General features: G+C 35.5%; 1 protein-coding gene and 1 pseudogene across 8 annotated transcripts in view; one reads left to right on the top strand and one right to left on the bottom strand.

The window, feature by feature from the left end:
• The window catches only part of NTNG1 (netrin G1), a 313,954-nt gene that overhangs the window by 268,391 nt on the left and 17,732 nt on the right, over positions 1-27,831 (bottom strand). The gene's annotated exons all lie outside the window — the stretch shown is intronic.
• On the top strand, positions 13,285-13,559 carry LOC113913929 (annotated as a pseudogene).

Here is a 27,831-nt window from a genome sequence, read left to right as displayed (position 1 = left end):
TAATCAATCTTAAAGAGTGTTTGACTAATCTTGTGCAAATGTGATACAGTTTTTTTACCAAAATATTTAGGAGAGCTTGAGGCACAAGCAGCCATGTGGCAGAGGGAAACCTGCAGCACAGTCCTTGAGCTATTTGTTTCTAGCCATCCTTAGGGTTACCTCAACATATAGAAGTGGACCTAAATCAAGCAACAATGCTTAAATATTTTTGTTGAAAATTGTTTGACCTATGTTGCAAATCCCATGCCCCCCAAAACAAGCAATACTGGCCACATAATAACCCAGTTAAGACAATGACCACATATATCCATTATTATACTAAGCAATCATTGGGTCACTTCTGCACTTTAGCTTGGTAGGTTTTCCTCTAAGTTTCAATTTTGGAGAAAATACCCAGATAACAAAGCTTGCTAAGAACTGTTATGTAAAACACACATAATAAGACTCCGAGTTTTAAAATAATGTTAAAAAATAAAGGAAATACCTTTAGAGTTTGTAATTTGTGACATTTATTTGAAAACCCAGAGAACATTTTTATTTACTTCATAGGATTTCTATAGTACTGTTTTATATACTATAAAGTTGTTAGTGAGTCATAAAATATATTTAGTAAGTCTTGATCAGAATTTTAATATCTAAAATAGAAAGAAAGATATAAAATTGGTTTGTATATAGTATGGCATTTTGTGAATTTTTATTTCTGTTAAATGCATATTTATGTTTATATGTGTTTACTGAGTCAATGTAAAATGCATTACCGTTAATTTTAGATTAAAAAAATGTGAAAGCTTGTGCTCTAGGGTCCTTCATCAAATCATCTAACATTCACATTGACATTGGGAAAGAGCACAGAGAAGCAGACCAGCTTAATTATTATGCTTACTAAGTCAAAGTGTTGATTGAGTCTTCCATACCAGTATAAAATACAAGTTTTGTGAAATTCACAACCTTATAAAAATGCAAATACATTTTCATTTCTTAATGGGCTCTTCAAAGAGAAGCATGCACTTTACCACATTTCCTATCTTTTTCCCAAGGATGGGTAACAATTCATGTTCATGTTTTTGGAAAGGAAAATATATGGAATTCTCTGGAGTGTAGCTGGTAAGAGTTAGAAAAAAACCTTGAGTTAATTGTCTGGACAAAGGTAAGGCTCCTGTGTGGATATTGTAGTCTCATAGTGGAGCCTTGGTTCTTGCATATCAGACAGTTATCACCAGGCATGCTATTTCCTAAAGCCAAACTAGGCCTATTCCCTCACAGTGCTTCTAGTCAGAAATTCTTGAAAAGAGAATCAAGAAGTACACACAGGGAAATGGAGGTAATTCAGGAAATAGAAAAGGACATTAAAATAATCAGATGCATCTACTCAGAGATTCAAGAACGTTTTATATTTGTAAAACAAGAACAAAATATTTTGAGAAAATAGGGGGCCTGGTGGCTCAGTCATTAAGTGTCTGCCTTCGGCTCACGTCATGATCCCGGGGTTCTGGGATCGAGCCCCACACCGGGCTCCCTGCTCAGGGGGAAGCCTGCTTCTCCCTCTCCCGCTCCCCCTGCTTGTGTTCCCTCTCTTGCTGTGTCTCTCTTTGTCAAATAAATAAATAAAATTTTTAAAAAAATATTTTGAGAAAATAAAAATCAAAACAATAATTTATTATTCCCAATTTTTTAAAGATCTGTGAGAAATAAATGCCTTGAAAAATATCATAAAGCAAAAAGACAAAATAATGGAATATATGTCTAAAAAATAAAAAAGATTAAAAAATACATACAAAAGCAATTCAGGTATTCAACTTCTAGGAAGAATGAGTGAAGAACAGGAAGGAGAATTTATTAAAGAAATAATTGAGGAATCTTTCCCACAAGAAGGATATGAGTCTTTGCATCCACCAAGTTCCCAGCATAACGGATGAATAACCATCTCAATACATAATCATAAAATTTCAGAACTCCAAGAATAAAGAGGATGTTCTAAAATTCTAAAATGTGGTATATTATCTTATTGTTCCTATTTATTCACTGTCCCTCTCTATATGGCCCATCCCTCAGGGCCCTTCCCTGAGGCTCCTTCCTATGGGATGAGGTTGGGGGGGTGGTGGGATGCTAGAGAAAGACTCTAGGAAGGAATGAATCCTGCTCCATTGGTGTCAGGCTTGGACATGTGACTGGTCTGACTGTGAGTGGAAATAACATAAGCAGGAGCTTTAAGTGTCAGCGTTTGGTTCTGTCATAGTTCCTTTCTCTTGTCAAGAGTTGAGCATCCTGGTAGGGATACTTCTTTAGTCTAGATTCCATACTTAGAGGACAAATGAGGCCAAGATAGAGATACCCACAGCTAATGTGTGACAAGGTACTAAGATTTTGGTATTATATGTTACCATGGTCTAACTTAGTGCCACAAGAGAGAAAAAATATGTCAAGAAAAGAAAAAATTATATGCCCCTCAGCAGCCCTATACCTTTAGAATTGTAAACAAAAATATTTTTAATTTAGAATTTTATGTTCAACCTATCAATCATAGTGAGGGTAGAAGAGGGAAATTTTCAATCACACAATACACTTTTTATTTGTTAGTTACTTGAACCTATACTCTAGCAAAATGAAGATAAAACAAAAATTACAAAGACATGGGGTTCAGGAAAATGTGGGTCCAACCTAGGAAAACAATGAAAGGAAGCCCTAAGCATGGAGTTGGACATGTGGGAAAAGAGATCAATCTGCATGATAAATGTGAGGAAATGTGAAGAAAAATAGACAAATAGTGCAAGAAACAAAGCAAATAAAAACTCACAAGATCTAATGCACAGCATGGTAACTAGAGTTAATAATACTGTGTTGTATGTTCAGAATTTGACAAGATAGTAGATCTTAAAGTTCTTAGCACAAGAAATAAACAGACTCTTAATTATAGAGAACAAACTGATGGTTACTAGAGGGGAGGTAGGTGGGGGGATGGGTTAAATAGGTGATGGGGATAAGGAGTGCACTTGTTGTGATGAGCACTGGGTGATACATGGAAGTGTTGAATCACTATATTGTACACCTGAAACTAATATAGCAGTGTATGCTAACTAACTGGAATTAAAATAATAACTTAAAAAATAAAAAAATTAAAAAGTACTTATCATAAGAAAAAATTATAACTATGTATGGTGATGGATGTTAACTAGACTAAAAAAAACTCAAGAAAAATATGGGCTATTTATGAATCAGTGTAAAATATGCCATATTTTTCAGAGCTGGTGACAGTTGAAGAAAGAAGTTATGTGACACTAGCACTGATCTTTCTCCTTCAAGTAATTCAAGGATTATGCCATTGGACCAACGGAGAAGAAATTAAAATTATAGTTCCGCACTTAACTTGACAGTGAGACATGTTTGCATAGTCATAATAATGTAAATTTGGTTTACTGGCTTTCAACTTAAAGAGTCAACGTAAGAATATAGCATAGAAGACTTTGTTGTATTTGCAAGACAGAATGAAAATGTCAACACTGTAAATGATAATGTAAATAAAAGTATAGCTGACAGAAGGTGCGATATGGAAAAGAGGAAGAAAAGGTAAAAGCAGTGAAGGTCTCATCTTACTAAACAGAAGCGTTGAGAAATATTAACTGGGTCTCTATACCACTCAGCTTCAGAGGGTGCAACATTGTGCTCTTGAAAGTTGGTTGACCAATAATTTATTATTTTTTCAAGAGTATCATGTATGACTACAAATAATCACATGTCAAGAAATGGAAAGAAGAGAGGGGAAAAGGCAAATTATATACCCGAGGTATAACGCCATCTTTAAAACAAACAGCCAATAGATATTGCCTAAAATTGATAAGTCAAATAAACAAAAATATAACTATACCTAGAACTATGGAGAAAACTGCTAGAAGTAAATTAAAAACAGTCTTCTTAAAGTTGCCTTAGACATGAGAGAAGAGAGGAATGGAACAGGAGACTACTTTTCACGGTTCTGTAATGCTCTTACTTGTTAACAGGTGCAGGTAGTATTCTGCGGAAAATGAAACTTAAAAAAGATGGGGTAAGGGCAATAAAGGCCTGAAAACTAGGGTAAAAAGTCACTGGAAGTTTGGGAGCACACGAGTAACATAATGAAAGCAAGGATTAGAACCATTAAAATGGCAGCTACCATGAATAGAGGTGAGACGAAGGAAGAATATTTAGAAAATTGCCTTAGATGAATGGTTCTCCACTGGGGCAATTTTGCTCCCCAGGGGGACATTTGGCAATGCCTGGAGATATTCTGTTTGTCACAACTGGGGGTGTGTGCTACTGGTTTCCGGTGGTTAGAGGCCAGGGATGCTGCTCAACATCCCACAATGTACAGGACAGCCATCTACAAGGAATTAGCCAGCTCCACATGCCAATTGCTCCATGGTTAAGAAACTCTGCTTTAGAGTATGGATGCTTGTTCAAATGAGAGGTAAAAAGGCACCAAACTAGGCAAATGGCAATAGGAACTGAATGGAAGAAACAGGAGGAAATGGCAATTGAGGCAACCTGGGTGTGGTATATGAAAATTAGAAATCTTTGCAAATATAGATTATGAACAATTATATTGTTTATCCATTTTAATGAATTCCTTAATGTAGTACAGCGCTGTATTTAACCTACAGATTTTCAGTATACTCCCATTTAGATAAGCACCATAGCGTCCTTGAGCTTTACTGTAAGAGTACATGCAATTCATTCCTGTCAACTAACGCACTTAATGGTGATGTTAAGATTTGCACTTTGCTAATAAATGAGTATAGGCAACCCTTAAATGCCTTAGCTGAAAATCAATACAACTGAGTTATTTATAAGAGTTAATTCAGTGAAATTCTTTCTCCAAAGCATCTTGGATTCAGATACTTAAAGTTATGCTTTTCATGTCTATGAAAACGCCTAGTGATTTTTTAAAAAGATTTTTTATTTATTTATTTGACCGAGAGAGAGAGAGAGAGAGAGAGAGAGAGAGAGAGAGAAAGCACAAGCGGTGGGGAGTGGCAGAAAGAGAGAGGGAAGAAGCAGGCAGCCTGATGCGGGGCTCAATCCCAGGACCCGGGGATCATGACCTAAGCTGAAGGCAGATGCTTAACCGACTGAGCCACCCAGGCATCCCAAGAGTAAAGGTATGCTTTTCATGTCTGTGAAAATGCCTCGTGATTTTTACTCCAATTTCAGAAACCAATAATGTATACAGTAGACCCCCCTTATCTGTGGCTTTGCTCTCTGATGTTTTGGTTACCTTTGGCCAACTGCAGTTTGGAAGCAGATGACATCTTCCTTCTGACATATCATCAGAAGGTCAGTAGTAGCCTAACACTATGTCACAATGCCTACGTCATTCCCCTCACTTCATCTTATCACATAGGCATTTTGTCATCTCACATCATCACAAGAAGAAGGGTAAGTATAGTCCAATAAGATATTTTGAGAGAGAGAGAGAGAGAACACATTCACATAACTTTTATTATGGTATATTGTTGTAATTGCTCTACTTTATTATGAGTTATTGTTAATCTCTTACTGTGACTAATTTACAAATTAAATTTACCATGTTTAGGAAAAAATATTGGGTTCAGTACTATCTATGGTTTAGGCATCCACTGGGGGTCTTGGAACATATCCCCCACAGATAAGGAGGGACTCCAGGGTCTCCCTTATCAAATGAGTTGCTGAGTGCCATTGAATGGGGGGAAAAAGGGCATCCATAGGGAATGGGCAACCATTTGGCTTCCCCTTAATAATTATCCCCTACCATCACTCTACTCTATAAACCATTAGTTTCTTTGCAACAAGACTTTATTTTATAATCAAAAGCTGCAGCTTTCCCATGCCACAGAAAGTTCTTTGAGGGTAGGAACCTTGTCTTATTCAACTTCCTTTTCCTCTCAGTGCCTGGCCTTGAAAATAGAGGGTCCTCAATAAGTAGCTATTGATTTGTACTGAATTGCTGAATTTAATTTCAAACCGCCCCCAGCAAGAATCTGTACTTGTCAACACTTATGATCCTATGCAGAATATAACCAACTGACAAAGTTATGAATCTTTCCAAAACTGGCCTTAGAACTTCTTGTGGTTCTCACCATGCATATTGTAAATGAGTTTGGAATTTGCATGCCAAGTTGAAGTATGGTGCCCTAGAGAATTTCTATGATTGATCTCATTCAAGCAAATTTACTCATTGTCCCCCAATATCTCACTATAATTAGAGACTGGCATTTTGTTTCAAATTACATAATAGTTTTTCATAGAAGACATCTGTCTTGTAACTTGCCTAACTCTCAGGAAAACAAACAAACAAACAGAAAGGAAAGGGAAAAACAATACCTCAGTGACATTCATTACACCAGCATGTTTTCCAATGCTTTGAAAGGGAGACTCTGAGCATTGACTGCCATTGAAGTGAGACCTAAAGGATATATCACAGTTCTGAAAACCCCACTTAATGTTCTTATAGCTCTAAGAAATCTAGTCATATCCTGATGGCTACCTAGGGTAATAATCAATTTCTCCTATCAAGTTCCCCAAGGCAGTAGCCTGGTGTGTGCTAGGACCAGTAACCCTTTGCAGGTTGTTGAATTCTATAATGCCTCTTGCTTTCCAACACAAAATGAGCAAGGTAGAACATACCAGTAGGTAGAGGTCCTTCAAACCCCAGGATAGACTTGAAAAGAAACCTCACACTCTGCTTGCAGTATGGTTGTACTTCAGTCATCCCAATAAATTGCTTCTTCTTGAGTTTGGAGTTTTTATGAAGCATTCTAGAAGAACTGCTGTGTTGAGGTCTGCTGGGCAAGTACAGCTTAACTGAGAAACTCAGAGAGCACTAGCTGAATTTGAAGCCAGGATTATAAGTGCTCTTGAATACTTAGCGATATTCCAGCATTTATGCATTTAACAACCATATATTAGTCAAGTAAATTAAGTAAAATATTTACATTGCAAAAATATAGGTCAACATTTTGAGGTTCATTCATTTATTCATTCATTCAAGCAACCACTGTTTATTAAGTATCTGTTATATATCAGGGATGGTACTAAATTCTATGAATATGGCTGCATTATCTTTGCCTTTGAACAATGTATAGGCTAATATTTCATTCTCGAATATAAATTTGCATTAAAATTGCCTGAGCAATTAAACAATCTGTGAACTTCATCTCCAAAGACAGGCCCCAAACCCTGGCATTTCTTTTTCTTAAATATCATTTTAATTTGTTTAGTATATTTTTCAAGTGCTTTTTATTTTGTGAAAGCATCTGTCATCTCTTAAGCCTGTGAAATGTAGTCACTTCAAGGGAAACAAGCTCAAATTTACTTCCATTTCACCTAGACCATAAAAGTCTCTAATTATTAGAAATGTTAAATATAAAATTAAAAGTAAAAGAATCTTGTTATAAAACAGAATATGCAAATACATTTAAATGATTGATTTTTAATATTTACATTTTTCAAGAATATCTGCAAAGCAGTAGTGTATAATGGTTAAGAAAACAACATTTGGAATCATATATTTGGCTTTGAGTCACAGTCAGCCATTAATTATTTGCAGTAGAAGCCCAAGCTTTCAAGTGTAATAACTTGAAGTTTAATAACTTTGGTAGGATTCAAACACTGGCATTTCTTAAAAACATCCCAGCAGAGAGTGAGGTCCTTACTCTAATAGGTGACTACACAAACAGGAGATCACAGCACAGTGCTATTACAGGCATAGACAAGAAGTTTTGGGAACACTTTGGAAAGCATAAAAATCAGCCTTGCAAGGGCGGGGGCAGGGAGTGGTTAGGGAAAGCTTTAGCAATAAAAATTGTCTATAGCTTACTGTAGTTTCTACAGAAGAACAAAAGTCCTTCTAAGAAGGGTCAGAGAAGAAGGAGGGAGATGAAAAAGCAAAGAATTAAGAAAATAAGCCAGAAGGCATGTATATTTTAGCACAATAAACTAAAGGACAAACATCCAACCAAATTGCTGGATTCCACAGTGCAAATTCAGGGAATTCAACTCAAAACATTAGCAGTGTGTCCCTGGACAAGTCACTGGACCTCTTTGATTCTTTTATTCATTTATAAATTGAGGACAATGATAGGTACCTCACAGGGTTATTATAAAGAACAGAAAATGTAGCATAAAACACTCAATAAATGCCATCATTAAGTAGAGATGATTCACATGCAGATACTATTCAAATATTGTTGTAGTGATTGGATTAAATGTTTGTTTAGAAGACTGAAATCTCAAGATCAAATAAAAACGATCTTGACATACCTTTCTGCAGTGAGATACTACTGTTTATGACATATTAATCCTGAACAGGACTCAATTTTCTTCTCCCAATAGTAGTATTGACTAGTGTAATGTAGTGATTCATCAAGATCGGAAAATTCTGAAGGAATTAGAACAAGATTTAAATTCCACAGAAAATGAATTCTAAAACTCAAATCTCTCTTCCAGGACTAAGAATAAACACTCCATGTGACAATGAAGTCTTTTGATGCCTAAGATTTGCTTATCTATCTTAGAATGGTGGGCAAGAATAAAGGGCTATGATTATTTTCTCATTTTATTTCATTGCTTTAACTAAGAACTTCTTAAACATCTCACACTACTTTCACCAGATCGGTATGGTCTTCCTTAAGATCCAGAGAGCTGTAAAACCTTTACTTCCAAGGTAGCAGGTGTGTTGGAACATTATTGAAAGATGCTGGGTTTGGCATATAATTTTTCAGGGAAAGCAGTGTTCTAGGTCATATTTCGTTGTCAAAGAAACATTGGCCCAATTCTTCTTCCCTGCCCTAAACAACAAACAAACAGAAGTATGGGATATTCAATTCATCTATTACTGAAAAAGAGAAACCTCAATCCCTTTCAACCAAGGCTTTGAAATTGGTATTATTTTTTTTAAGATTGTATTTATTTATTTGACAGAAAGAGACACAGCGAGAGAGGGAACACCACCAAGGGGAGTGGGAGAGGGAGAAGCAGGCTTCCCGCAGAGCAGGGAGTCCGACGAGGGGCTCGATCTCAGGACCCTGGGATCATGACCTGAGCCGAAGGCAAACGCTTAACGACTGAGCCACCCAGGCACCCCGAAATTGGTATTTCTAAAGAATTTCAAGTCTTTCTGTATTCTAGACTATACTGTATCCAACCCTAGAAATAAAAAAAAAATAAAAAGCATAAAGGGGTAAAAGAAATAGAAATAGATAAAAAATGGATAATAAATAGAAAATAGAAAAGACTTCTATAACAGTGAATTATGAGGAGATTTTTAAGGTGCACTGAAAAAAATGCATCCTGGCTGGATATATCTCAGTAAATCTTTAAAGCGCTGCTACTTTTATTCTTTGATAAATATCATATAATGGCTTAGAAGTGAAGTATAATTTCAATTCCTACTACAGAGCCATTATGATGTTCTTGTGGACCAGTTAATTTATTACTGAGCTCTCCTGTACCAATCTCATACCAATCTGGAAACAGAAAAGTCTTTTCTTCTGAATGAGGTGATTTCTCTAGAAAGTCAGCTGTTCTCAAAAGTCAAGTTCATAGTATAGAGATTGCAGAAGAATACTACCAAGTTCTCTACTTTAGAGTTTCCAAGAAAAATTATTTTAACATACCATAAGCATTCTATCACACACCTATTGCTTTTAAAAATGCTAGGGTGCAGTTTTTTGTTTTTGTTTTTGTTTTTTATTTTTCAAGTATCAATTAGTGAATTTATGTTTTTGAAAGTCCCCAGCGAGAGGATATGGAAAAAGCAGTCTATAATTTAAGGCAAACCCTTAATCAAATTGATTTCACCAAAATTCCATTTCCTTTTAGGACAACTTTTAAAAAGCAAAGCCAATGGTTGTTGCCACATTCTAAGAATAGCTGAACCAAATGACTGGCCACTTTTCTTTCCTAGCAACAGTATAGTTAAGACAATTTTAAGTCTTGGATTCTAGAATTTTGGCTTCATGAATTATGCCATAGCATACAAGCTAAACATAAGAAGTTTAAACCAGACTGCCAAGATTTACGCTAATTGTGTGGCTTTAGGCAATGATACAACTTCTCTGTGCTCCACCCTCCTCATTTGAAAAATAGGGCAATCACAATACCTAATTATTGGAGTTGTTATGAGTTAGTACATTTAGAAATTCTTACAATAGTGCCTCATACATCGTTGGCACTCGTTAGAAGTTAGCTTTTAATATATTATTGCTACGTCTCCAAGAATTCTCCTGGTAGAGTATAGGTTTTGGAATTAGGGATGAACCCCACATCAGTCCTTACTAGCTTTGTGATGACAGAAAAATCTATTTGACTTCTTGGAGTCTCAGTGTTCTCAAGACTAAAATAAGGACAATAATACCTACCTCATAATTGTTTGAGGATTAAACAAGCAACAAGCAAAATGCTTGCTGTATAGTCAAGTGGCTATCTGAAGAGCATATAACAACTAAAGCAAATAAATAGCATATATACTAGATTGTCAAGTTGGTAAAGGAAGGAAAGCAAGAGAGTGAAGAATTAGTTAAAATCTGGTTCTAAAGACTCCTGGACTCTCATCCACCATCTCCCTTCCTTTCCCCACTCCCCCAGAAAACTCCAGGCTGTTGATAAAAGTATTTCTATGTCCCTATGCACAAGTGAGACTAGAAAATCAGTGATGAGTATAGTTCAGCCTTGCACAACCATACTGACCCAGACAAGGTTAATCATTGTCACTTTAGAGTCTCTGGAAATACTGTGGGTCTTCAGAAGATGGGTGGTCGCTTACGTCTATGAGGGGCGGGGAAATGGAGTTTAAAGTGACAGATGCAGCAGGTGTGTAGTGACTAATGCTGAGAACTACAGCAAGTCACAGAGCCCCACAGAAGCTTGGCAAAGAACAACCAGAGAGCCTCTGAGCCCCTGCTGGGGCACACAATAGCAGACCAATGCAAGCTTTGGAGACTCAAAAACAACCCAGTGTCTTTGACGCAGCCAGACACATTGAGGGAAGAAAAACCTTAATCCCAAATCTTAAACCTCTTTTCAGCGCCTTCTGCCAATGATTTTGAGAAGACTGTGAAAGGCCAGTGGGGAGGAAAAAGAGATGTTTGCTAGGAGATAGAAGAATCTAAGTCCAAAACTCAGAGCTGGTACAGAATGGATAGAGAAAATCAGGAAGTGTTGTAGTTAAACACGTACATAATGAGAAAAAAAATTTAAATATTTGCTGAGCATTTTCAAACATCAATAACCCAGCCATTTATATTTTTAAATATTAAAAAGGGCACAGAGTATGATATTGATTTGAAAATACAGAAATGTCATGCTAAAAAATGTATCTGGTTTTGAACTGACAAAATAAGACCAGTCAATCCGATTTTATTCATATACTAAGGTCCACATTTCAACATAATGAAATTTTGTCTTATTAAAATGTGGGTTAGGACACTCGATATTTGTATGGTGCAACAAGTAATAATGGCCCCATTATTAATTGCCTACTTTTATTAAAAAGTTCCAAAAAAAGAAGGAGTTGAGAGCCTAGATATATTTTATAATGCTAAAAACAGTTGTCTATTATTTTATTTTGGGGTCAGCAAAGATTACTTGATAAATTATAATGTGTTTTCTAAACCTGACCTATAATAGCTGTTTTTAAAACAAAACATAAATAATACCAAATGGTACATCCAATTAATTCATTTCCAACTGGTTTTGATTATCAGCATCAATAATTATGTTCAGTTTGTATCTGGCTACTAACCTTAATGATACTCTGGCTGCCATTTAAGTAAGTACTTTTTTACCAACATCATCAGTAACAATAATTCTTGCTTGTAATTAGTTGATTTGTCATTCATTAAGGCTGTTAAATTATCCTATTAAATCATCATCTACAAGATGATCATAAAGATAAATAAAATATTGCATGGGTACTGAAATTTGTCACTCACTTGAATTTTGAAGTATGACATAGACATGCCCCCCCAAAAAAGAGAAATGACTTATTTATCTTCTTTAGGCTCTAATACCCCTTTAACTTCACTTCCTTTAGGTCTTAAAGTATATTTTTATGTAAGACACCTAAATAGCTAAACACTTTGACAATGGTTTTCTTAATTTTCTTAAAAAGCAGATGTGATGGTCTTTTTCAAGTGTCAACTCACTAAGCTACAGCCACCAGTTATTCAAGCACTAATTTAGGTGTTGCTATGGAAGTATTTTATAGATGTAATTAAAGTCCATAATCAGTTGGCTTTTAAGTAAGGGAGATTATCCTAGATAGTCAGGGTGGGCCTAAACCAATCAACAGAAAGGCTCTAAGAGCAAAGTTAATGCTTTCCTGAAGAAGAAGAAATTGTGTCTATGGAGAGGAACTTCAGAACATGATTGAGAGTTCAAGCCTGCCCTTCTGACAGACTGCCTTATAATTTCTGACTTGCCTAGCCAGCCTCCATAATCACATAAACCAATTCTTTGCAATACTTTTCTTAATATATATCTCCTACTAGTTCTGCTTCCCTGGTTGGACTCTCATACAGCAGGCTATTGCAAAGTGGCTTGGGTGTTGTATCAGAAAGAAGAGAGAGTAGAAAGTACTCCTTGACCTAAAATGGATAGCTTACCATTTAAAATTTTATTAGCAGATAGTCATTTACTTCTTTGTGTGATCCTATAAAAATGTAGATGTTTCTAGAAGGGGTAGCAGCATAAACTATTCCTATTAAGACCCCCACCCCTTAGAGGTTTCCAATTTCCACATAAGGCACTAAGAGGGTGAAACCCATGAAGGACAGTTGTAAAGACCAGGTATAGAGTACCTAGCAAATGAAAGTGTTGCTACCTCATAGCTTGGCCAAGGGCCAGTCCTGTCAGAACTAGTATTGCTCCATTCAAATTACCATAGATTCCTGCTCAGTTATAAACTTGCCTTCTTCCAGGCAGGAAGACCTTACAGAAATGTACAGTCCATAGGATTCCATTATTAAAAGGACAATTACACCATGTTTCAATTTGCTCTGGAAAAAATCTGGGAAGAATTACAAATACATTGAGACTAAATAACATGCTACTAAATAATGATTGGATCAACCAAGAAATCAAAGAGGAAATAAAACAATTCATGGAGGGCTAGTGCTCACCAAGGCCGAGGCCCTACCTGCTGGCAAGACTGAGCCCCACTGCATTATACTTTATTTTGTTCATGGTTTTGCATAGACTGAAGTTTTGTGGATTAGGCTAAACTCTGGGCCTCCTCAAAGAGGACCCATTTATTTATTTATTTTTCTTTCCAAAATGGCAGCCTCCAGCTGTACACAAGTGTTAGTTCTGTACTAGGTGATGCTGAGAGAGCAAGCATTTCAGCACCTATAATTATAGAACTTATGCTGTCAGGAGGATAAGATAGTTGCTTCAGAGAAATTAAGAATGTAAAGGATCCCATAGAAACTCAAACCCTAGTGAACAAAGTCAAAGGAGACACTGGAGTAATTCACTGACAGCTCCACTTCGGCCAACTGTATTTGACTGACAAGCCTATCACTGAGAAACAAGAGAAGCCCAGGACTTAGGGAGCCAGGACCAGCCACCACTGCAGCTGTGGACCACCTTCAGCATTCATTCTGCTCTGGGGATGGGGGCTCCCAACAGACCACCAGTGGCCTCTTACATCAGCTTAAAATAGCCCCTTTCTCTGCCTACCCTGTAGCAGCTGATAAACAGAGTCGGGTTTCCATTCTTCTGCAGCCTTAGTGAAAAATGATGGCTGTCTCTCTCTCCTTGGTTCAAGTGTTAAAATAAAGAGCTAGAGCTCACTCAGAATAATGCTGTGTATTATTATGTCTCCTCTCCATCTCACCCCTCTTTTGTATCTCATTACCACTTGTTTAGAGCACCTCCACACTTTGTTTCTTCATTGACAATAAACAGAACTGTCTCCCCCCACCCAAAAAAATACATGGAGACAAATGAAAATGAAAACACAATGGTCCAAAATCTTTGGGACACAGCAAAAGCTGTTCTAAGAGGGAAGATTATAGCATTACAGGCTTTTCTCAAGAAGCAAGAAAAAAATCAAATAAACAACCTAACCTTACACCTAAAGGTGCTAGAAAAAGAAGAACAAACAAAGCCCAGAGCTAGTAGAAGAAAGGAAATAATAAAGATTAAAGCAGCAATGAATGAAATAGAAACTACAAAAACAATGAAACCTGGATCTGGTTCTTTGAAAAGATAAACAAAATTGTTAAGCCTTTAGCCACACTCATGGAAAAGAGAGGGAGAGAGAGAGAACTCAAATAAATAAAATCAGAAATGAAGGAGGAAAAATAACAACTGACACCACAGAAATACAAAGCACAATAAGCAAATATTATGAAAAATTGTGTGTCAACAAATTGGACAATCTAGAAGAAGTGGATAAATACCTAGAAACATATAATCTTCCAAAACTGAAACAGGAAGAAATAGAACAGACTGATCACTAGCAATGAAATTGAACTGGTAATAAAAAAACTCACAACAAATAAAAGTCTAAGACCAGGCGGCTTCATAGATGCATTGTACTAACATTTAAAGAGTTAATACCTATTTTTATCAAACTATTCAAAAAATAGAAGAGGAAGAAAAGCTTCCAAATTTATTCTATGAAGTCAGCATTACCTTGATACCAAAACCAGATAAAGACACTGCAATAAAAGAAAAATACAGACCAATATCACTGATGAACACAGGTGCAAAAATCCTAAGCAAAATATTAGCAAGCCAAATCCAACAATACATTTAAAAAAAAATCATTCACTACAATAGAGTGGGATTCATTCCAGGGATACAGCATGGTTCAATACTTCCAAATCAATCAATGTGCTACCTCACATTAACAAGAGAAAGGATAAAAATCATATGATCACCTTAATAGGTGCAGAAGAAGCATTTGACAAAATACAACATCCATTCATGATAAAAACTCTCAACAAAGTAGGTTTAGAGGGAACATACCTCAACATAATAAAAACCATATATGAAAAACCCACAGCTAACATCATATTCAATGGTGAAAATCTGAGAGTTTTTCCTCTAAAATCAGGAACAAGACAAATACACTCTGACCACTTTTATTTGACATAGTACTGGAAGTTCTAACCACAGCAATCAGGTAAGAAAAAAAGGTCAAAGACATATAAATTGGTAAGAAAGAAATAAAACTTTCACTATTTGCAGATGACATGATACTTTGTGTAGAAAACCCAAAAGACTCCACCGAAAAGCTGTTAGAACTGATAAATGAAGTCAGTAAAGTTGCAGGATGCAAAATTAATATAGAGAAATCTGTTGCATTTTTATACATCAATACTGAAGAAGCAGAAAGAGAAATTAAGAAAATAATCCTAATTGCAATTACACCAAAAAGAATAAAATCCTAGGAAAAAACTTAACCAAAAAGGTGAAAAAGAACTGTAGTCTGAAAACTATGAAATGCTGACTAAATAAACTGTAGATGACACAAACAAATGGAAATATATTCCATATTCATGGATGGGAGAATAAATATTATTAAAATGTCTATACTACCCAAAGCAATCTACAGAATTAATGCAATCCCTATCAACATATCAACAACCTTTTTCATAGTACTAGAATAAATAATTCTAAAATTTATATGGAGCCACAAAAGACCACGAATAGCCAAAGCAATCCTGGGAAAGAACAAAGCTGGAGATATCACAGACCCAGATTTCAACATACACTACAAATCTGTAGTAATCACAACAGCATGGTAATGGCACAAAAACAGACACATAGATCAATGGAACAGAACAGAGAGTCTAGAAATAAACCCACACTTAAATAGTCAATTAATCTACAACAAAGGAAGCAAGAGTACACAATGGAAAAAAGGCAGTGTCAAATGTGACTAGGAAAACTGGACAGCCACATGCAAAAGAAGGAAACTAAACATACTTTCTGATATCATACACAAAAATAAACTTATAATGGATTAAAGACCTAAATGAGAGGGGCGCCTGGGTGGCTCAGTCATTAAGCATCTGCCTTTGGCTCAGGTCATGATCTCAGGGTCCTGGGATCGAGCCCCACATTGGGCTCCCTGTTCAGCAGGAAGCTTGCTTCTCCCTCTTCCGCTCCCCCTGCTTGTGTCCCTCTCTTGCTGTGTCTCTCTCTGTCAAATAAATAAATAAAATCTTAAAAAAAAAAAAAGACCTGAATGTGAGACCTGAAACCATAAAACTCCTAGAAGAAAATAAATAGTAGTTTCTTTGACACTGTCCATAGAAACATTTTTCTAGGTATGTCTCCTCAGGCAAGGGAAACAAAAGCAAGATTAAACTATTGGGACTACACCAAAATAAAAAGCTTTTGCACAGCAAAGGAAATCATCAACAAAACAAAAAGGGTACCTACTGAATTGGAGAATATATTTGCAAATGATACATCTATAAGGGGTTAATATAAAATACATAAAGAACTTACACAACTCAACACCAAAAAAAAAAAAAAATCCAATTAAAAATGGGCAGAGGACCTGAATAGACATTTTTCCAAAGAAGATATACAGATGGCCATCAGACACATGAAAAGATGCTCAACATCACTAATCATTGGGAAAATGCAAATTAAAACCAAAATGACATATTGCTTTATATCAGTCAGAAAGGCTAAAATCAAAAACACAAGAAATAACAAGTGTTGGTGAGGATGTGGAGAAAAAGGAACCCTCATGCATTGTTGGTGGGAATGCAAATTATTATAGCCAATGTGACAAGCAGTTTGGAGATTCCTCAAAAAAATTAAAAATAGAATTATTGTACAATCCAGTAATTCTACCACTGGGTATTTACCTCCCCTCCAAAAAAAACCCCAAAAACAACAAAGACACTAATTCAAAAAGATATATGCTCTTTTATGTTTATTGCAGCATTATTTACAATAGCCAAGATATGGAAGCAACCCAGGTATCCACTGATTGATAGATGAATAAAGATGTGGTGTGTATATATATGTACATTTATATATACTATGGAATACATATACTATATAAAAAAGTGGTATATATACATATATATGTATGTGTGTGTGTACACACACATGCACACACACACTGGAATATTACTCAGTTATAAATAAGAATGAAATCTTGCCATTTGCAACAACATGGATGAACCTAGAGGGCATAATGCTAATTGAGATATGTCAGATAAAGACAAATACCGTATGATTTCACACATATGTGGAATATAGGAAACAGATGAACAAAGGAAAAATAACAAACAAAAGCCAGACTCAAATACAGAGGACAAACTGTGGTTGCCAGAGGGAAGGTCAGTGGGGGGATGGGTGAAATAGATAAAGGGAATTAAGAGTACACTTATCTTGATGAGTACTGAGAGATACATTGTTGAATCATATTGTACACCTGAAACTAATATAACACTGTGTATTAATTATACTTCAATTAAAAAAGCTCTAAAATACGCTATAAAATCCACCTACTCAAGAAAACAGAATTTGATACATAAACTACTGGGCCAAAGAATATATGTCTAGATTAACCCCTTTAAAATGGCTAATTTTATTTTTGCCATACCAATAAATGAGGGTATGGGTTTGGTAGCAAAAAAGGTCAGCCTGCAGATATGGAGGACTTCATGATGGTTTTGGAAAATTTCAGACTGGCAAAAACATGATGCATATTTAAAATTGGTTAATTTGATCAATTTTTTAGATATTTAAGATATTTCTATAGATTTTGTTGCTGGTCATTTCTATGATCAGCCCTCTATGGTTGAGAGACTGACAGACCTGTACCAAGATTGGAGGACTCAGCTAAATAGAACAGAGATCAAAGATACTGCCATAGATACGAGAAAAATTACACTATATGTGCTTGTTCTTATGTTCATCCAGGTTGCAATTCAAAAGAGAATGATTTTAAAATAAATTTAGTACTGGGTTTATTTTGTTGACCTTGGCAAATGTCACCTCAATGTTGTTCCACTTCTATTTTTCCTCAAGGGAGCAGAGCTGCTCATGAGCAGGTGAAGGTAGAAGCACACGGTCAAGTTAGAGTAAAGATATTACTGAGAGAGAAACATTTTAAGCTGTCCAGAATATTAACAAGGAATATGATTTGCATATCTCCTGAGCATAGTGTCTTATTTTATAGATTAGTAACTACTTCATTATAAACATGAATTTAGAGCTTCCTGAAATTATTTATATTAGAATCTAGTATTGAGGGTTTTTTTCTTGACATTATTCTAAAATGGAAATGAGAACTTTACCCATGATTTCCTATGATAATTGTGGACTTCCATTCAAGAAAAGCCAGCAGAAGCAACATTTGAGAACTGCCTTCCTCATTTCAGAGACAACTATATGAATAATCTTCTATTTTCACAGTAAAGCTCTCCCATTAGTTATACTGTAAAATTGCAGGCTACCTTTTCTCCAGAGATCTCAAAGTTCTTTTCTGGTATCAATTTGTCAATAGCCCAATGCCTCTGATTCTATGGAGCCCAGAGGAATCTGTTCTAGCATTATTTCTGTGAAAGCCTTTCATAGGCTTTATGACAACCCAAGCTAAGGAGCATCAATAATGACTGCAAAGTTCCTTTGCCAAGTGCTTACTTAACTAACAAAAGACATTTCCATTAAAAGAAAAAAGTATGGCTTTGAAAAACCGTGAAAACTCAAGGGCAATGTATTTACATCCTTCTTAAATCTACTCAAGCTTTCATTCAAAGATTAAATTTACACGTTATATACTTATACAATGCCCAGTAGAGTATACTCAATAAAAATTAATTATTATTAACTTTACAAATATATGATAATTCAACATCTATTATTTATTAGTTATTGTGACTTAGAGCAAGTCATTAACCTTTTCAAATCTCAGCTTTCTCATTTATAAAATGGGGCTTTTCCACCTGTATATGAGGATTAAGATTACTCAAGATGCGTGAGATCATTTTTAAGTTATTTTTCATACAAATATGAACTTATAGTATAATAAACCTGGGACTTGAACTTCAGACACTTTAGAAATTTAACACTGATAATAATGAATTATATGTAATAATATTATATATCGCAAATATTAGATAAACTGGGAAAAATGTAACACTGATGTTCTGCCATTTCTGGATAGATTCCTTCAGAATAAAGTTCTCAGCGATCATGCATAAATTCATGGCACTTGAAGGATGGCTGTAGGCAGACTTTCATGAAATTACGAAGATTTGTTCTGGAACATTGTGAAGCAAATTTTAAAAAGGCATCTAAGCAGTTTTATAAATGTTTCTAACTGGAAAACAATGGTAAAACCAATAGTCTAGTGTGCCAGTGAAAATCTCATATAGTCTTAAATGAGTATTTTGGGAGAGGAAGGAACACAGATTTGGGCTAGGATTATGGAAGACCCTCTGTATTTCAGAGCTTATGGACATAAACTAGGTTAAGTTGCTTGTATTTGAATTCTATGTTCATTGTGATCTTTCTGACTATTCCCAAATCTGAACAAGGACATAAACCCATGATACTTAATGACAGTACCCATGCCTTTGATATGTAATCATCTATTGTTATGTATTATTATATATCTCAATTATGTAAGTCTCATCTCTCCAGTAAAGATTTTGGTAGGCAAAGGCCTGAGTCAAACTGAGGGTCTGGTATATATTAAGAGTGACTTTTTCTTATACCATGTTTTACAGGTTTCAAAGTTAATTATTTCAGTCAACCTTCACAAAAACCATGGAAAAGAACCTAGAACTCTGAAAGTTAAAATGAGTGACTTGTCCAAAATTACTTGGTTAGGCTTCAATAAATATTTCTTAAATTGACTCTCTGCATCATCTGTTAAGTACCTATGATTTGTGATCAGTGAGCTTGCAAACACATAGTAAGAGTTATAGTGCCTTGTATAGCACGTGCCCCTATTTTGTATAGTACTTTGCATTTTATAAGTGCCTTCACCTACATAATTGTGTTTAATGATTGATACCTTAGAGAGTGGGAGAATACACCAAGTGTAAGAAATGATGTTACAGTATTATGTAGTGGGAAACATAAGGACAGCTGAGCAGGATTTAGATTAATTCATGGGTGACACAGTCATATTATTACTGTTGAGATAGATCCACAAAAGGAAATTATTTAAAAGGAAAGCTAAAGACAAGGCTTCGCTTGTCTCCTTAAGCTGTAATGCCCTTCTTTTTCTTCTTCCTTCTTAGAGCAGTTTACTCTTCCTTCAAAGATCAGCTCAAAGGCCATCTCCTCTATGTAGCTACCACTGAGCCCTCTGAGTTTGCAATGAATTGCTTCCCTCTGTGTTCCCACAGCTCCTTATATGTAGCTCTTGCATAGCATTTATTTTCTTCTTCTTTGTAAATAACTATTTATTTTAATAAAACTTCTTGAAGGCAGAGGCTAGCTTGTCCTCATTAGCTCCCATTTGCCCACAACAAGGGTCTGGAAGTACTGAATGAACTGGAGGGAACACCACTATTTAAAATACTAAATACTCCCACAAAATATCCCCAAGGGTCATCTCCTGCCAGATTCTGCATGAGATTATTTTGATATTGTAAATGATAGCAAGGACAGAAAAGATTATTGAGGGACAATAAAAAGAATAAAAAATAAAAATGGACAGAGCAGAGATTTAGGAAAGCAGACTGTTAAAAGGATGTTTCATTCCATGGTTATATATTAAGGGCCCACTATGTATCAGGCACTAAACTAATTGCTATGGATATAAAAGAGAACAAGGCTCTGTCCCTGTTCTTCAAGGAGTTTCCAATCCAGTGTGGAAGGCAGTCAAGTAACCTATAATTACAAAACGAAGTGCTAAGTGTATTGTTAAAGATAACTACCTACTATGACATGGCAGTTGCAAGTCTAAAAAAAAAAAAATCTTACTTTTAAATTATATTAAAAATATGAGGAAATGAGGTTGGGGTTAGATTTCTAGTCTTGGGATGACAAAGTTATTTTACTGTAGGAGTTTCAATAATAAAGTTCTATGTTTAGTAGCTCTAAGAATATATATGCTAAATTTATAACATCATTGAGCAAATCTAGCACTTGACAACATCAGACTTTCTTCAAGAAGAATCACTTTTACTTTTCTATCACCACCGGCATTATGATTACATACTGTCATAGGGACTTTAATTTCTTCTTTGAAATATTCATCACAGTAGTAATTATTGGTATATTTGTTTCATGTGTTTCTCCCTCCCTTTGATCATGAGCTCCCCAAGGTGGGGAATTGTGTCTGTCTTGCTCATCTTTACAACCCTAGCTCAGTACAGTGCACATACCAGGTGCTCAATAAGTATTTGATAAATTGGTTAAATTACTAATATTTGTTAGTTTTGTCATCCAATATCATAAAATAAAGTTTCTCTATGGCTTGCAACAGCTTTTCCCCCAATATGTGGCACTCATTCCAAAATGCAATGTGAGTCCAGAACAAGATCAAATTATAACTGTGAAATATGCATATTGCACAAAACCAGCAAACACAGTTGGGCAGACTGTGCCCATTACAAAGAAGCCATGCCAAGTAGTAGATGGGGGCTGAGATCCGACCTATTTTCTCCTTCCTAAGCCATGGTGCAAGGATGCATTTCCTGGAAACAGGACCTCTTCCTAATTCACAGTCTTGATAACACAACTTGTTGGTTGCCCTAATTGAACACACTGCATCCAAATACCATGTGTATTAAAATATTGGGAGCAAGTAAGAATTATGGATCTAGGTTTCACTTAACAGTGTTATTTTTTAATAGAGGTATAACTGACATACAACATTATATTAATTTCAGGTGTACAACATAATAAATCAGTATTTATATATACTGCAAAAGGATCACCACAAGAAGTCCAATTAACATCTGTCACCATACATAATTACAGAACTTTTTTTCTTGTGGTGAGAACTTTTAAGATCTGCTCTCTTAGCAACTTTCATATATGCAATACAGTATTATTAATCATAGTTGCCTTGCTGTACATTACATCCTCATGACTTATTTATAACCAGAAGTCTGTACCCTTTGATCCCCTTCATCTATTTCATCCTCCCCCCATTCCCAGCCTCTGGCAAACACCAATCTGTTCTCTGTATCTATGGACTTTTTTGTTTTTCTTTTTCTTTCTCTTTTAGATTCTGCATGTAAGAAAGATCATATGGTATTTGTCTTTCTCTGTTTGACTTATTTTATTAGTATAAGGTCCCCAAGGTCCATCCATGCTGTCATAAATCACAAGATTTCATGCTTTTTTATGGCTGAATAATGTTCCATTATATATATCACATTTTCTTTATCTACACAGTGTTAGATATTTAGGTTGCTTCCATATCTTGGCTACTGTAAATAAAGCTCCAAAGAACAATGTTTTGTTTTGTTGAGGTGGAAATCCACTGAATGTTTTTGAGGAAGAGGATAATATGGATAATACAGCAACCAAGGAAATTGACTTGGGATCCAGCATTTCCATTTCCCATACTGAATTTCTCTCTTTTATTTCAAAGCATCCATGAGAGCCAACACTGTGCGCATTCCAATAGCTGAATAATAAAATGAGCTTTTAGGGGCACCTAGGTGTCTCATTCGATTGGGCATCTAACTTTTGGTTTCAGCTCAGGTCATGATCTCATGGTTGTGAAATCGAACCCCATGTCAGGCTCTGCACTGGGCATGGAGCCTGCTTAAGATTCTTTCTCTTCCTTTCCCTCTGCCCCTCCTCCCTGTTCACACACGCTATCTCTCTCTCTAAAAGAAAATAATAAAATAAAACAAAATAAAATAAAATGAGCTTTTATTTAATTTATTTTCACATAGGTATTTATTTTGTTAACATTTTCTTTTTGTTTTTAGACAGACATGCTGTCGTTTGACATGTCTAGTGCATTTGTTAAAACTTTGATCCATTATAATCTCAATGCAAATGCCATTGCAACCATGAATGATTATTTTAATACTGTTATTTAGAATACATATCATTTATTTTAAAACCACAGTTGTGAAATTATTTTGATTTTAAATACCTGGCTTGGAGCCAGAACCTCATAAGCGGTTAGTTATTAGATGCCATTAGTAACATCAGGAAAGTCCAGACAGTTCACAGAAAGGGGAACTAAAGGGAAAGCATTCAGAAGATCTTTTTAAAGTAGAAAATGAGAATCAGAATGCTTTTAACTTTTTACCGATAGAAATGATCATCGCAATGACAAAGACGATTAATATTTATTGGGCATCTCCTATGTGCCAGGCATTGTGCTAAGTACATCATTATCTTACTGTCTCTCGAAACAAAGAAGTGAAATAACTTGAATAAGTTGGAACTTGAATGGAGACTGTTTGAATCCAATAAAATATCCCTAAAGGCATGCACTTTCCCAAGTTAAACAACTCGTCTTCTGAATACCTGGTTCTAAGACCCAGGGATCCTAGAAACTTCCTGTCTAAAGGGGCAATTGACTGTTGCTTGGGAGGGCATAAAGAAATGTAAAGTTACTCCTTTACTGTTACTACTCCTAAAACAATGCCAATTTGCCCCAAACAAACAAGCAAATGTATAAAATATGTACTGATAGTATACCTATATTGTCAGTATAAATGGAAACTTCCTGGCTGTGGTTTTAATTAGAAATGGAACCCTTCCCTTGCTGTCCGAATTTATTACAGTTACACATCACCCTCAGGTTTTCATCTAGGAGACAAGTCATTCTGGTGATGGATGAGGCAATATTTATATATCATCTTGCAAAGTAAGCAAGAAGACTTCTAGTTTAAATGTTCTGTCGGCTATTGTTATACTCCAGTAATGAAAACAGTGATTTTGGAAAAAAGATTACATACATATAAATACTAAAAATAATTTTTAGGCTGTGATTTTTGTATAAATTGTACAGGTCAAAGTATACCTTTCAGTTCAGGCGGCCAGATGCAAGATGTTACTCTTAAAATTTGCTGTCCTCTGTAAAAAAGATCTACTCAAAGAAGTTTGTTTATAGTTTAACTCAATATTTAGTCCTGCAAATTTCATGCTTCCTCCTGTCGATTCGCCATAATGAATATTCATTAGTGGTGTTCATACAATTTCCAAGTGATTTACTATTAAATAATTAAAACAAAGATGCGAGATTAAGAGCCATGGTACATATAGTTTTATCAAAAATCCTGAGTTAATTATGGATGCTATGATAGATCATAAAATCCAACTATGAGTGTCCTGATAACTAAGGCAATAAAAGAAACATGATTTCTAGGGGCACCTGGGTGGCTCAGTTGGTTGAGCAACCTACTCTTGGTTTTAGTTAGGTCATGATTTCAGGCTTGTGAAATTGAGCCCTGCGTAGGGCTCTGTGCTGGACTTGGAGTCTGCTTGACTGTCCCTCTCCCTCTGCCCCTCCCTTCACTCTCCACTCCTCTCACTCCCCTACTCACGCTTTCTCTCAAATAAATAAATAAATCTTAAATAAAAAAAAAAGAAACACAATTTCTTAAATATTTTTCATTACATAACAAGAGGAAACACATGAGTAAACAACACAAAACAAGACTTAGAAGAACCCTTATAATCTGTTGGTAGGAATGCAAAGTGGTGCAACTGCATTTGATGAAAATTCCCATACTCTATAGCCCATAGATTGGCTTCTGGGTGCACACCTCAAGATAAACAAAAGACAAAACAATTCTTGTTCACATGCACCAAGATCTAGGTATGAAGATGTCTCTTGTTGAGTGGCTTGTAATTACAAAAAACTAAAAACAAACAAACAAAGCTTGCTGAATTCCCACAATTGAAGAATATATTTATCCAATGGAATAGATAGATAGATAGCATTTTAATATGAAGCAAATAGATCATACAGACCAAACAGATAATTTATGAAAATAATGATGAATGAAAAAGTTACAGCATAGTTTTTTCAGGATGGTAACAATAAAAAAACCCAAAGTTAAAACTATAACTTGTTTGTGAACATATAAGTTTCATATAAAAAATATAAAAACATGGACTACAGGGAAATACACCACATTTATGACACTGGTTCTCTCTGGAAAAGGGAAGCCAGGAATGGACCAGGGGATGGAAACAAGATGGTTTCGACTCAGTCGGTAATGCTTAAATTTTAAGTGGTGGGTGTACATATATTTGTTATATTGTTTATATACTTTTAATTTAAAAAACTAAAAAAAAAAAGAAAATGCTTGATACCTTCAAGATTAAGGACCTCCAGTGTAGCCTAAGTACGTTAAAGACCATGTATATATTAGAGCAATAATTTTTGATATAAATGCTATCATCAAATTAACATATTTGTTTTAGCAGTTCATTCATTCATGCAACAAGTATTTGTTGAGCCCTACGGTGGACAGACATAAGACAAAGTTCCTGTCCTCTGGATTTTATATTGTGGAGGAGAAAAGAGACATAAATATATGAGCAGTATATAACATAATAAATGGCTAGTCGTTGGAACTGATGTTCAGTCAGATGGTATTAAGATATACCCATTGATGTCTTTTCTGATTGTTTTGTGTTGATGCTGTCCCAGTTGTTAGTTTGACTATCACCCCCTATAATAAATTCAATGAAGAAAAAATTAAGTAGGCTCAAGGAATGGATAGAGTGCAAAAGAGATGCTATTTAAATAAAGTGGTCAGATAGGCTTCCTTACGAAGGGTTTCTTAAGCAGAGACTTGAATAAAGGTGGGACAGAGCTATGGGAAGATTTTGAGAATGCAGGTCCAAACAACAAGGCAAGAATAAACTTAGTTTTATGTGAAACAACAAGAAGTTGCAGGCAGACTGGACTGAGCAAGGTAAGGAGTGATCAGAGTGGACATCAAAGAGGTTTCAAGGACCAGATTACATAGGACCTTTCAAGCAGTAGTGAGGGTTTAGATTTAATTCTCAATGGGACACAACAATTGGGGAAGAACTTGAACAAGGACAGGACCTGATTGATTTAGATGTTTAAAATTTTATCCATATGTATATTATATAATTATATTATCTAATTACATAATATGTATATTATATATTTTATATTTGTATATTATATTATATGTGTCTCTTTCTATAATATATTTATATTATGTGCTATATTAAAATATTATAAAACATATGTGAATTTGGTAACAGGGCAAGAGTTGGAAGCAAGGAGATCAGTTAGGAAATACTGCAGGGGTCTAGCCTCGATATAAAGCTAGTTGGGACCTGGTTGGTAGCAGCAAAGAGGGTGAAAAGCAATCTGAGTTGGGATAGATTTTTGAAGGTTTAGCTAACAGGACTTGTTGATATGTGTTGTGAGGGACATAAAGGAGTTAAAGAGGATTCCTAGATTTTTCGTCTTGAGCAACTAGATAAATATAAGCTGCTGTTTATAGATATGGGAAAGACTACTGTCAAAATCCATTTGGAGAGAAGAAATCAAGAGTTCTATAATAAATGTGTTAAGTTTAAAATGCCTACTAGACAACCGAGTGGAGACAGCATGGAAGCAGTTGGCTATATAACAGTTGTTATTGATACTGTTAAAAAAAAAATCAAAAGCATCACGCTAACTACTTTTCTCAACACCTCCCCCACAAGAATATGATTTTGTTAACTAGCCAACAGTTGCTGACTTATTATTCTGGTTTTAGATGGTGAACACAATATGTACTCTTCTCTGTATGATTTCTAACAGCTTATTTCCATTTATATGAACACGTTAATGGAAAAGAAAGCAGGAATGGAAACAAACAGTGTTGATTGGTTCTCTTATCCCCGAATGAAGACACTCATCACATAATGTGTATTTCTGACATTCCACACACTCTGTTTACAGAATCCAATTTTCTGAGGTTATTTCAGATAAAAGGCTTTTTAAATAACAAAATCATAGTATTGTGGCTCATAGTCCAAATCATAAATGTGATTTTTAAAAAGGTTTTCGTTATGGTTTTATCCCACATACTACAAATAAAATTAAGGAGTAATTTGTGGTATGGTTTAAGAGTAGGACATGCATGTCAGACTGGGTTTATATCCTGTTCCCACTACTTGGTTGGAAAAGTTATTTAACCTCCTGCCTCAGTTACTCCACCTGTTAAATAAAGATAATGATAGGACTGCAGACATGAACGAACAAAGGCTGTGTTTAGTACGGCACATGGCACCATGTAAGTTCTTGATAAATATCAGCTACAAATGTTATTTGTAAGCAAATAGCACAAGTTCTGTTCAACAAGCATGTATTAAGTACTACTATAGGCTTCACACTGTGCTAGGCACTATTAAGCACTGGCTCCAGTGAGAGCTAAACAGAATGCAATTCTGAGTCAGAATAGACACATTGATGAGAATGCTCCCTAACACCCTGTACAAGTTTAGTCTCCTAAACTTTGAAGTCAAAATCCTCAAGGAGTGGTCCAGGCATCACAGCCAACCTCAGATTGCTCACCAGCTCACTTTCTCTATCCTAGACACATCCTCCTCTGCAACCTGTGTTGACCATGTACGTTGACTTCTCATCTCCCTTGAGAGACAGTTGCTCGGAAGTGTATTTGATTTCTTCATTTTGTCATTTCCAAGAAGGAAAGAGAGCAACAGGAAAGAAACAAAAAGTTACATGGAATGGTGAAAAATCATTGTTCAGACATGACCTGATTATAATGTGAGCCGCTAGCCCTCTCAATGGACACCAAACCTCTGGAACGAAAAGGGCTATTTCTTTGAACTGAAGCAAAATCCAGCTCAAGTCTTCATTTAATATTTTAGAAGTCAGTTTCAAAGTAGGTCAAAGAAGGAAAACCAATT

This window comes from Zalophus californianus, chromosome 4 (genome assembly GCF_009762305.2).
Source record: "Zalophus californianus isolate mZalCal1 chromosome 4, mZalCal1.pri.v2, whole genome shotgun sequence".
NCBI classification, from domain to species: domain Eukaryota; kingdom Metazoa; phylum Chordata; class Mammalia; order Carnivora; family Otariidae; genus Zalophus; species Zalophus californianus.
The sequence above is the reverse complement of the archived record's forward strand: the minus strand, read 5'-3'. Positions and strand labels throughout refer to the sequence as shown.